The following is a 13,395-nucleotide window of genomic DNA, read 5'->3' as shown; positions in this document are numbered from 1 at the left end:
AAAAAAAAAAAAAAAAAAAAAATCTATTTCACTTGTCACTAAAATGCATCTCTCTTCTGCCTGAGTTATATAACTGGAAATATGAGTTCTGTCCAGCTAAAATATTTCCAAACTTCGATTTCAGACCCAACCCGAAAATGTGTCGATAATTCATTTTCTAGATGATTTTCTGGATTATTTTCTAGATTTCGTTAACTGTAAGAATGCTATAAATGCTGACCCTTGCATTTAGTGTTTCTAGCATCCTGAAGCTTAAGCTTCAGTTAATTACATTTATACATGATATGATTCTATACATACACAGATATTATTTAACCTTCACAAAAGATTTTAATGAGGCTGAGACAGGCATTTCATTTCTATCCTACTAAGATGAAATATACTTAACTGGGGAAATTAACATCGGCCACTGGACCATGCTTTACAGTAATGCTGCAAAATCAAGGAAAGCAAAGCCAAAACGGCAGTGCTTTTCGTAACACTGCAGTTGAATTTGTCAATGCCTTAAAAGCCTCTTCTGTTTAATGTTTTAACTATTTTTATTGGAAATTTCAGATGAAATTGCACTAAGAGATTGTTTCCGGATGTGTTTCAGAAAAATCAGCAAGGGTTTTTTTGTTTGTTTGTTTTAAATAGATAAGCAGATACACTAACAGGAATGTCTTAAAAGCGTCTACTTCTGGCAAGAGCACAGGGTGCTGTCAAAAAAACAAGTTCTGCTCTTCCCCCACTCCCATCCAAAAAAACTTCTTGGCAAAATTTATACTTTGTAACAGACATGAAGTTAAGCATAAATTTTTGTGTCAAACTGCTACTTAGAGAATACAAATCTAGGTCTAAAGGTATAATAAGAAAGTTCTTTTATGTCTTGAAACACATAACATGCAGAACACTTAAAATGAACTTTGAGAGAAAAATTTTGAAGCATGAAATGCCAACCACAACATACACGCTATCTAACATTCAGCTCTACATGTCAGATGGGCATGTATTACAACTGCTTAACAATTCTGTGTACATTTTGAAAACTCTACAAAATTCTTTCCCAGTTTTTCAAAGAAAGCTTCTCAAGCATACAAAAATTCTCTGCAACATACCTGCAAATTTTCTGTTACATTTAACCAAGTCTTGGGTTAAATTAAAAATATTCTAAGCTAAAATGCCTTTGGTATCCTCTACCTTAGAAAATATTAGCCCATGTTCAAGAAGATGTCATGTTTACAGCATAAAGATCTGGTGATTTTGTTTTGTCTTTTTTGAAGACAAAACTTCTCTGAGTTATCAACTTACAGGACTTTTTAAGTCATCCAGAAAGCGGTTGACTTGACAACTATGCGGATTCATTCCACACTCACAAATTAAGCACACAGTATGTAACTTAAATACAAATCTACTGGTATCAAGTACAGCAAGAGCCAAGAGGTTAGTTTAGCCTCTATGTCCATCCACCTCAGCTACTGGCCTACGTTACGCATTAGGCAGTTGTGCCAGTTGCACCAATTTGTGAAATCATGCATGTACTTTAAGCAAACCTGCAGAGAGCAAATCTTTTTAGACAGGCTAAGAGCCATGCAATCATGCTGACATGAGCTCAAAGATGCTTTCATTTTTTTCTGACACATTAGAGCATCTCACTCATGCCCCTGCATTGATGGAAAAGGTTATCCTGTCAAAAAAAGATTTCACATTTCTCCCAAATCACAGAATCGCCTAGGTTGGAAAGGACCTTTAAGATCATCTAGTCCAACCATTAAAAAAAAATCCAACAAAACACACACGCCAACAGTTGGACTGATTGATTTTTCCTTAAAGCCTATTTATTGACTAATAAATTGGTTTTGGTTTAGCCCATACCCAGACTTTGTGGAAACCAAGACTGGTTAAGGCAAATTGAGATTTGAAAAAAACCAAACGTTCTAGCTCTTGGAACAGAAAGATTAACTCCACATGCCAGCTTTCACCCATCAATTGAGAGAGTCAGACCACAAAAGCAATCCACAAAGGTATTTAAACATGACAAATTCTTATACAAAGATATATCTGAATTAAAACAAACTCAGTTTCAAAGAGTTCACATGAGAAAAAGGACACAAGGATAAATCAAACACCTAACTTTCCACTTCACCTAAATATATTCTGACTCCCCCTGCCTCTCCCCCACCCTCCAATAGTTTCTATTGGAATTAGCGAGGTTTTTTCCTTGGCTTACTGTTGTGTTGTAGCTGAAAAACTTCGAAATTTCACTGAGGGGAAAAAAAAAAAATCATGCAATACTAGAACTGCAAGAATTCTGATTTAGGAAGGTTGGTCAAGACTTGTAACCTATAGCCAGCATACACCTTTCTAGGCATTGCTATACTTCACCAAGGCAACCACTAGACAATCTATATAAACTCCCAACTGAACAAAATAGTCAACAATTCCCTTTAAGCCAATGGATTTCATGTAAAATTCTCTAACATATGCAAAGATGAAAAAGCTCCTGGTTACAAGCTATACAGGACATATTAGAGCCTGGTTGTAAGCTCTAACTTGTTAAGACTGAATGTACTGGTTATGAACAGGTGGAAAGCACATTTATAAACTTACAGTTTTGCACCTCTTACCTCTATTTATGGTTCTCAAAGTTCTTCATTCTTACACATTCTTACACTCAATTGATGAACAGCATTAATTCTATTAAAGTCCAAATAATAACTGTGATGATTAGTAATGGCATAGATATACTGTGTACAGAGGAAGACAATTCACACTTTCCCTGTTTGCTGAGACACAGCAGTAAGTTACTCCAGTAACTTACCAGTATAAAAATAAAATTAAAAAATAAAATAAAAATTATTTACATAGATTTCTGCCAGGGAAAAAGTTGGATTTTGCACACCTTACTATTTGTCACTTCTTTGTTCAAAAGTCAGCCTACAAGACAGGCTACACACCACATGGAAGCGACCCTGACCCTTTCTCATTTTCCAGCATTGGCCACTTATTTATGTGACAGCGTTAATACTGACTGCTCCAGAGACTTCCAACACCTCAGTCACCTTCAGCCATGAGCTTGACTCAACATCAGCTTTGTCACACACGTGCCAGGACCAGTGGCAGGCTTAAGTTTAACAATGCAAATGAAACCCACCAGGCACGCAATGAAGCCCAACCAGAGACTTGAGTCTTTGCCTCCTAATCGTCTTTAAAGAAAAGAACTGCTTTTCATTGTTCCTCTTATGAAATGGCTAATCAAGGGCTTGCACAATTAAGCTACCTAGATAGACTCAGCTTTCATCTACAGTCCAGCCAGGCTGAAACACTGCAAGGAAAACAAGGCCTACCCTACCAAACTATATATTGGCGCTTAAGTGATCAAAGAAACAGCCAAACATTTAAGTTGAGATCTGTTTTTTCTTGGAAGCCTTCCTTATTATTGTCAGCCTGCCCATCCGAAGAGACAAATTTCTACTATTGCCAGACAATTTAAAGCATTCACTACATTTGGTCCTGTGGCTTTCATCAAGTTCTCACAGTGCTCCTAGATCATTTAATGTGTTGAAGAAAGTTGAGTCACTCTTCACAGAATCAGAGCTCCCTTCACATTAACAGGCTGAAACCTAATGTTGACAAAAGCTCCCAAATAAAACAAAGCTTCTGGATAATTTTATTTAGGATGCTGATACACAGACGCAAATAACAGGCAAAATTGCCAAACCAGCATCTTGGTGCAGAAGCTTAACACCACAATCCACACATTGGTTGAACTTTTCCATTTGTCTCCCTACCTACACAGACATATTCAAGCAGGAAATCTTGACACATGGACTGCTATCTTTTCAGTTTTCCATACTACTACATAAGAGTTCAAGAAGTTCAATGCCAAAGTGTCAACAAATCCATGATGACTATTCTCATTTCAAGAAACTTACAGAGGCCACAAACTGGAGGTATAATAACAGGCAGGAAAAATAAGAAGAAACACCCCTTTGCTCCCCCTCACCTCCCCTCACTCCCCAATTTTCATTATCTTGACTAATACATTCTAACCATCAGCAGGTATCATCTTCTGCCTGACCAGTCTGATGATTATAAATAGCTATTATCCATTTTTTCTTTGATCTGCTGCCTAAGAAAGCGTACTCATTTAGAGTGATTTTTAAGATGGTTTTAGCACAAAATGAAATGAGGAAGACATGAAAATACCTGATCAGAGGGAATAAGGCTGTCACAGCCCTACTTTTTATTAATAACAACTAGGGTACAGTTCTGGGTCACTAAGTACAGCATCAACATCTCCCTTTCCCATTCTGAATTGAAAATGAGGCTTCACAGTCAAAAGAACTGTCGAACAACGCAGGGGATAGGACACAAAGCCAAAACTGTGTACTTTTTTCCCATAGTACTCAAGAACATAAAGAGATGTGGGAGCTACAAACTGCTTCAGCTTAGAGCTCAGGTAAATACAAAAGGCCAACACTCGGTGTGCACATCTAAAACTACACATAGAGGTAATAGCGTTAGTTATGCTTCTTGCTTTAATAGGGAACACAAAGTAAAATTGTCCTTCATTTCCATTTCAGGCTGGCAGAAATACAAAACCCAAGCTAAATTTCAGAATTCAGCTTGATTGACACAGCTTTTCTGTTTTATGTACTGACTTGAGTAGCTTTCCAGCACTGCTAGGGAGTCCAGTCTTCTTGTGTGCATTTTGAGTTGCCATTAGATCCTGTCGCTTACCTTCCCTTACAGCTTTCTGCTCATGCTGGAACAGCTTTCATGTTAGTTTTCATTTGTAATTCTTCAGTCTGCTTAGACTATATTTATAGATGGGATCACTCAAGCATGTTTTCCATACTTTATAAATGACAACTCACTTTCAAAATTCATTTAAAAAAGACCTTGAAATTTCTTTTTAAAAAAATAACCTAGAAAAATCTGTTCATCTTCTTTAACAACTGGTAGATAGAGCTTCATCCTCAAACAACACCCTACTTAGAGATACATCTTATAAGGAAAAAATTTCTCTGCTATTAACTGTCCCTGCAGACATATTTTCTAACTGATAATATTACTCAGATCTTCCTTTTTGCAGAATATTGGCAGTATTTCAGAAGTGAGTCAGTCTCTTAAAATACATATTGCATCACTGCAGGGATACCGTTCAAGAGTCCACTTAAAATTTACATGGAACATTCTTTCTACAACCTATTTCCAGAAAGTTAATGCCCTTTTGAGAGCAAAGCAAGTAAAAGTGTTTCAGCTACTGGCTCTCAAGGAGCTCCTAAGCACCAGCTAAAGCCATGCAACAATGCAGCCATCAACAGGCAATGAAACAAGTCATTCATGTTTTGAAGATCAGAAGCAACTTTTTGGAAACAGTTCTTTTTTTTTGTTTTTGCAAGATGTCACTTTACTGGGTACCTGACTAACCATATTCCTGCCAATTGCATGCTACCTATTACTTCCACTCAGCCTGGTGACACTAAACTGTAAGTAGCCCTAATGTTACTTTCCATATCTCAGTGTTGTGCTCTCATGCTACTTTCTCCATAACCAGCCCACTGACAAATCACCCTGTTCTGACTTTAGCTTCATCCCTTAAAGCATCTCCACTCATTACTTACTGCAAAAAAACCAAGAATAAGCTGATAGGAAAAAAAACAAAAAACAAAAAAAAAAAAAACCCTAATGCCCTACCAGTGTTAAAGAAACAAAATGGCAACACAGCATTTGGACACCAACCGTGCTGAAAAAAACTAATGCCAGTTGTCACTGCTAAAGTTACCAGTGACATCAATTATCAAGAAATCTTATCTCAATGCATCATTCGATTAAGTAATAGATAGCTTGTTTAGCTGAACTCAGCCAGAAGGACCTGGCCCTAATAGGCCAGGCTTACAAAAACTTTTTAAGCAGGGGGAAATTAGATACTTTCTATCTGCTCCACTACCAAACAGTCTCTACTCTCCATCAGTGCTCAAAGTTCAGCTGTCCACGCAGTTAAACAACTCAGCTTTCACCTAGATTAGCAAAAGGAAAGCACCAAAATGAAACCTATGTTCCCTTCTATCTACAGAGGAACTAAGAGCATTTGTGGACATTTTGCAGCAAATGATCAAGACTGAATTAGAAATACCCTCCGAATGCCACAGATAGTTTCATTTAAGGGCTACAGCAATGCTTACACAGGGCATCTCAACCCATTTATCAAAGCACAATAAAGTCACTGACACAGCATGGCATTCTCAGATGTCCAGCCTCTTCCAGCTAAAATGGAATTTAGCTGAAATACATGGATATTTTAGAAACCTGTGCAAGCTAAAACCCTACACTGCTCATGCAGCCCCCTAGAGCTGGGAGTCAAGCTCAGACAAGCCCCATCATGAGATGCTTCTTCTCCTTAAACAGACTGGTGATGCAGACTGTGGCTGGTGGATCCCTAAGCTGATCTAAAGAGCCTGTGTCCCCAGCTGCTCATTCCTGCCCCTACACTGCTCCCACTGTTGTGCCAACAGAAGTATTTGTGCAGCTGCGTGATGAAAAGCAGCAGGGAATTGATCCAGCCAAAGAGTAATCTGCTGAAAAGACTAGGGGGGAGGAAGGTCTTACACTGGCTCAGTTTTGTTCCAATCCAGTGTGCATAGGAACCAGAGTGAGCAGCCAGAAGTTCAATCTGGCACTGTTTCCAAACTGCGAACTGAATTACAGCCTAAGGTGAAGATCCTTTTTATCCTCTTTCTCAGTAGGCTCATTCTGCTGAGAGCCAAATCAGCTTTAAGACTTCTTGCCACCCTAAATTACAAGAGCTGGTTTAGTTGAGGCACCACTCTTGTGTCCTACGCTAACCAAATCCTGCCAACAGCTTTCCTGCTAGTGTCACAAAAGGAGGCTTTTGGAATGCTTTTCCCTGCAGGTGACTTCAGCTAGGATAAATACTTAACAATAAGCTAAAAACAATGCTTAAAATGCACTTGCAGCTCTCCTTGGCAAATAACTTCAAGTATTCAGCTTACAATATTTCTAGCTTATTTTCTGGAACTAAACATTACTGGTACAAAGATGCAATAATTACTAGTTAGTAGAAATCTTAACAATTTGTATTTAACCCATTTATTCCTCAAGTACCAAAGAAAAAATTGTAAAGATTCTTTTTAATCCTGTAAGCATGAGAAAAAACGTGCTCTAAAAGATAAAAGTAGATGACCAGAGGCTGGGGGAAACTGATCACAGAAACAGTATCTACATGCAGCCCACTAGAGCCAAGCAGAGCACAATTTTAGGGCAGCACAATTAAAGCCAGGAACTATTGAGAAGATTCAAGCATAATTTTTCAACACCATTTTTTTAAGTTTCTTACAAGAAGTTTAAATAAATTTTTTTCAACACCTATAGGAAGAGCAGAAAAAGCATAAAAACTTGGGCCACATGTTTTCTTTATTTCTTTACAGAATTAAATCAAGCCGGCACATCATAAGGCCATGCCCTATGCAGTTCCCCTGGATTGCCTGTGCACACATCTCCTGTGCTGCAATGAGGTCACCAAGTGCTGAATGGCTTGTCAAGCAGAGGGGAAAGCCACAAGCAGAAGCTGTCCCCCTCAAGCGTGGAAAATGAGCCACGAGTAAGACGGGAGGAGAAGAATGTAGTACTGGATGGTGGTTAACCTCTATAACCAGTGCAGACCCCTCCAGTTGCCAGGCTCGTACTCATCACCAGGAAAACTATCAGCAGCATCGAAGGCAAAGGCTGTAGGCTTGACTCAGTACAAAGGCTGTAGATGCCCACCTGGGCAAGGGAAGAATATGCCTTGGGAACACTGGAGGTGAGAAGCAGGAGAGAGGAAGTACTGGAGGAGAGGGGCAGAAGGGGTGAAGCATAAGGAGGTACATTGAGACTGAAGATGTTGGGGTAAGAGCAGATGGCAAACAATTCAATTCTTCACAGCAGAACAAGTTAAATTGTGAAGTGGTGGCTGTTTTGGGTGGGTTTCCTTTTGCCACATTTTTAGCTAGTCTTGGGCTCACCAACTAGTGATCTTCACTGCTTGACAAGCACTATTGTATTTGTTCATTTTTCCTGTATTTCCAAGTTACCATGCAAGCAAATACTTGACCTCAGACTTGTAACCTCCTACATTGCCTGAAAACTTTCTTATTTCAGAAAGGCCTGGAAGAAACATTTCAGAATATCTTCTTATTTACATCAAATCCAAAATCCCTCACACACGAACTTCATATTAAGTCTGCGAGAAGACCTCCCTATCGGGCAAAAGCAGAAATTTTAGTGCAACAGAAGAAAGTACTCCTTAGAGCAATAATTTGCGTTACGTAGCAGGCTTGTTCTACTAACAAAATACACTACTTTTTTCTTTAGATTATTTTAATCTTGACGTAGAAAAAGCTGACAGCTTTTTAGAATCAACTGATTCTAAAAATATATTTTGCATAACGTATTCAGATTTCCCCTCCAATTACAATAAATTATAGCCTTAGTCCTAATTTTATTAATAAATTTCCATTTCAGTTGTGCATTCTAGGAACATAATGTAATGGCAGAAATTGGAGAGACGATGTTTGGTGGTTTGGGGTTTTTTTGTTTTGGTTTGGGATTTTTTGGTATTTTGTTTGGGTTGTTGTTTGGGTTTTTTTTTAAACATAAATATAAAATTTACCTTGTGCTTGTTTCCACTGTTGTTTCATCATGCTACAGGGAACTACAGGGAACAAGATTTCTACACTGAAATTCAACAAGTCTCATTTTGTCCCTGTTAAGTGTATCTACTTAAATATAATCTTTCTTTTTAAGAACTTCAGTATCCTGGCTTGTACAATGCAACAAAAAGCCAATTTGTCCCAGTTAAAATCACTATCCTAATTCAATTCTAAGACCAAGAACAGAAAGTCTAAAACAAATCCAAACAGCAGGGGATAGGGAGGAACCTCCCCTACATCAAACATCTTCAGCCCAAAACCTGAAAGTTCCCTGACTAGAATAGTAATGCAAACAATAAAGCATTGAAGAGCTGCAACAATTCATTCAAGTAAGTATGCCTTGAAGAAGAGACTTTTCTAAGGGTACTCAGCAAATAGACAAAGCAAATCACTCAGTAGCATGCTCCAACTAGCTAAAAGTGTAACAAAAAGCTACCTTAACCTAGCAATGAAGAACTGACCATGGCTAACTTCTTCCTACAGTTCTCTGTAATTCTGTTATTTATGCTGATAACTCAAGTCATTTAATAGGGCATGGCTTCTTTTGAGAAGGACAAAGTAAAGAAGGTTTTCTCTTGATCACACTGACAAATCTTTAATTCCACTCAAAAGATAAAGGCTGCTAGTCAACCTAAAGCATCTCTAAGTAGCCAAATCATCTACATCAGGAAGACTTCACATTTGCTTTCTGCATGTCTTTAAAACTACGAAATGAGATCCTTTACCCTCCTCCTTCAAGGATCCAAGATTTTTCTTTTCCAAGAATCAGTGCTAAAAACTTAAACCATTTTACCCATTTGCCAGCCGTTTTTCTGCCCTGTTACAGTGTCAACCGCAAGATCAGAAGAGTTGATTTACTAATTGTCATTGAGCCACCACAAACAATTCCCCACACACTAGCACCACACTACAGTTTATAAACCACTAACAATTAAGGCATATTTTTACTCCAAATACTGCACTTTTGGCTATTAAAGCGCTCGGTTGATTTCCAGCTTTAACTATACAATGGATTAAGAGACAGGAGATATTATCTGCGGCCAGAACACTAACAGCTGTTTCTGGACTTTGCTTATCACTGACATAAGGATCTGAGATGGAGATCCTTATTATTTCGTAGCTAAGAAACGCGTAGCTTTCCCCTCTCTCCAATGCCTAAGTTACATTTCCATCATCTAACAAAATTCAGGCGGCGTGTTGCTGACAAATACTGCCTTCTCTTTGGATTTAGGAAAGCATTTCATGCAGTTCCAACATGCTGTTTGCCAGTAACTCAGACCTGATGTATCCCTGTTTGCCTTCAACTAGCATGCAACCCAAGGTTCGATGTGACAACACTTCCATGACAAGCCATATGCCTCGACTCTACTCAGCCAGTAAAATTTAGTGGGGTTTCTTTTGAGTAACTTTTGATTTGCACTGAATCGTCACATTCCAAATCATAGTAATTTTAAGATACAACACTCAGAATTTAAATTTCTTTCCAAAAACTAAACCATTGAGTATGTTCCAGTTTTTGCCTCCCAAAGTACATGGAATTTTCTACCTACAGAATGCTTCACTGCTTGTCACTTGGTAAGAGCTCTCCTTAGTACCCTCTAGGTGACCTTCACAGGCCTTGATAACAGCAAACAGTTGTAAAGACAAAGGAGGACAGCTTCCACATTTACTCTCACACTAACCATTTTTGTACCAACCAGCAGTTTCAAAATAATAGTAATTCATATCACTATATACGAGTTACTGGGGACTGCAGGTGAACCTTGTCAGAGATCAGAGAACCAACTCTGAACCCACATGGTTAAGCTCAGGTCCAGAATGGATGAAACACGTGCATCATCAAGCAGATGGTGCTCAGTTATTTCAAGGGTCAGCTTAGATCCAGAAAAACCAGACTTTAGTTATGAAATGTCTATTTGATTAAGGCTTACAGACCACAGCAGATTCCACTCAAAGAAAAACTTTGGTGTCAACCCTATGCTCTTACACTAAGCACCTTACCTGCATGGAAACAAACTATGCTAACAGTTGTTGGATCTTGTTGGATCAAACTTGTTGGATCTCAACCAGTTTCAAAAAGCCACAATACCTCCTAAGCCTGTGGTTAATGAAAAATTTTATAAGCCAGAGAAAATCAAATTCTGCTAGATGCAAAATGGCCACTGTGTTGTGGAAGCATTATACTTCTCCCACCCAAATCCTACTTTATAGGTGTTACTCCATCCCCAGTCAAGCCTTTCCAGAGGGTCACTGCAGCACATACTTTTCTCTCAAGACCAGACTATACTACCTGAGGAAGATACAGGTGAAAGGATCAAGCATAACATGTACTGAATATCATTAATCAAAATTGGCTACCTAATGTCATTTGATTCTACGATCATTCAACTATCTAAGGCAATAAAGCAACTGCTGGTACTTCGAGATAATAATGTATTTCATTACACAACCCACAGATTCCTCCTGTCTTCCTCTGGAAACCGCTAGCTACAATTCCACTACTCAGCATCTTCAGCTCCAATGTGTCAGACAGAACTTGTGTGTACCATCAGTACTCCCAGTAGCCTGTCTGTACATTAGTGCAATTAGCACACACTTAACAACAATCCATAATATAATAACCCTCCCAGTCATAAAAAAATCCCCTTGGGAAGTGCTTGTCAGTGCCTCGATAATACTATTGACTGTTTCCAAGTGCAACTTATCACAAGTACCAGCAACTTGTACTATTTCATCAAGCAGCCTTGCATCACGAGCAAGTTTACTAGAGAGAGAGCTCTAGCAGTTACCAGCCAACAATCCTCAAGCTTTTGTTGACACAATCAGAAGCAACAGAATTGAGGGGTGGGCAAAAAAACTGTCACATGACAAGGCATGGAGAATCCATATTCTTTAAATCAAAATGCTAACTATTTGGCTACAAATAAATACAATAAAGCTCCTGACCAACAATCTCCTACTTTATTCCCGGATCTAGAAAACTACCTACTTCTGTTCCACTGTTCATCTTAACACCTAGATACTGACAGTCAAATTAAATAAATTCTTCCAATGACAACGTGTATCATTTCTATCCTCAACTCACAAGCCTGATGTCTGTGCAGCTTCTGTTGCATCAGTGGGAGCCCTTAGTAACAATTCCAAAAGCCGCTACTGAGTCCAACTTGAATGAGTTAACATTTTATCCAAAAGACTAAACATTCTTTGTTATCAATATGCAAAGCGACTCCAGAAAAAAATCCTTATCAGGACTCACTTTCACTGTATGAAGCAAACTCGTGCAGTCTTTTGTATCAAGTGTTAAACATTTTTGGTTAAGAGGAGGAAATAAAGCACATGGCTTAAATTCAGTTCTACCCACCAAACTAAATTATGGCCTTTGCTTTCTGTTTGAGACAAATTGTTTAAGAAATTGTTCTAACATCCTCTTGTCAGGTCTACACTTTCATTCCTCCATGTGCCAAACACACAATTATCTAAGCTTAAATTCCCCTCCCTTATTTTATATTTAACCAAAGAGGCAAGAAAGAGCTCATTAAACACTAAGAACTCATCATTAATTCAAGTTAAAATTTCAATCAAATTATCAGAAACACTTAGAAGCCTGCAAGGTTCCATTTCTTAAACTCTTGAGAACCTGAAGCCATCTCTCCACTGTTCCACACTTGCCCAGAACACCTCCCTCCTCCACAGCATGAGCCATGTCTGCATACAAAGAGTATCTCTGAATAACAACATTAACATGAAGCACTTCCACAAGTGTCTGATCAACCCACACATGCATACACATGCAAAGTATTGCTCTGATTTCACACGATCTCAAAATTAATTTTTAAATCCTAAGGAAACAGGATAGGTGATTTGAACTGATACAAGCTCATCAATATTTTTATGCTTGATTTGCCCCAAAACTGCATGTTTAAGCTACAAATTGAAAATCCAGGCAAATTGGGTGCTACAGAGACTGGACATAAAATATGTATACCTTGTACCTACCAGTTGCAAGAAATGCATTCACATGTACATCTAAATTTCTCTTTCAAAATTTAATCCTCTTTCTCTCCCATTTTTCCCCTCCCCATCTTCTTGCTATCTCAAGAACATCTGACTTATAGCATTCTGAACCACCAAGCAACTTCTACATTTCCTAGAAATTACTGGACTCTGAAGTGGAAAAAAAACCACCACCACATTAATCTCATGGTGGTAATATCACAAGACAAAAACATAGCACCACGGGAACGCCTGGCAATAGAGTTGTGCTTCCCCCAGTGATATTTGATGGAAAAGAAGAGCTTGGATAGCTTGAAAACAGTGTATCATTGGGGATGTACCGCTTCAAAAAATTTACCTGAGCCACGGAGTTACCAAGGAGAAGCAAGAGCTATCAAAACATCTCTATAAGTACTAGTAACTATTCTCTTTGAAGCATCTCATCACCTGCTTTCTGTAGCCTCTAAAACACCAGATGACTGTCTCGGCTCAAGTTGAGGAGTCTGGCAACTTTGACATACCCAGCACTTTCATTTCATAGCTAATAGTATGATCAGAGGCCATGACTGAGCAATTCAGAGAAATTATTAATGAGTTGCAATAACACCATTTTTTTTTTTTTTTTAATATATACTTGTTCTTCTCTGGCTACAAACTACCAAAGACTGCTACATTTCTTCTTATTTTCTTCTTATTTCCTTCCCAG

General features: G+C 38.4%; 1 protein-coding gene across 4 annotated transcripts in view; it reads right to left on the bottom strand.

The window, feature by feature from the left end:
• TRIO (trio Rho guanine nucleotide exchange factor) overlaps positions 1-13,395 on the bottom strand; it is a 259,879-nt gene that overhangs the window by 212,545 nt on the left and 33,939 nt on the right. The window lies entirely within an intron of this gene.

This window comes from Calidris pugnax, unplaced genomic scaffold (assembly GCF_001431845.1).
Source record: "Calidris pugnax isolate Ruff unplaced genomic scaffold, ASM143184v1 scaffold8, whole genome shotgun sequence".
Taxonomy (NCBI): domain Eukaryota; kingdom Metazoa; phylum Chordata; class Aves; order Charadriiformes; family Scolopacidae; genus Calidris; species Calidris pugnax.
Note: the sequence above shows the minus strand (reverse complement) of the source record. Positions and strands in the feature narration are given on the sequence as shown.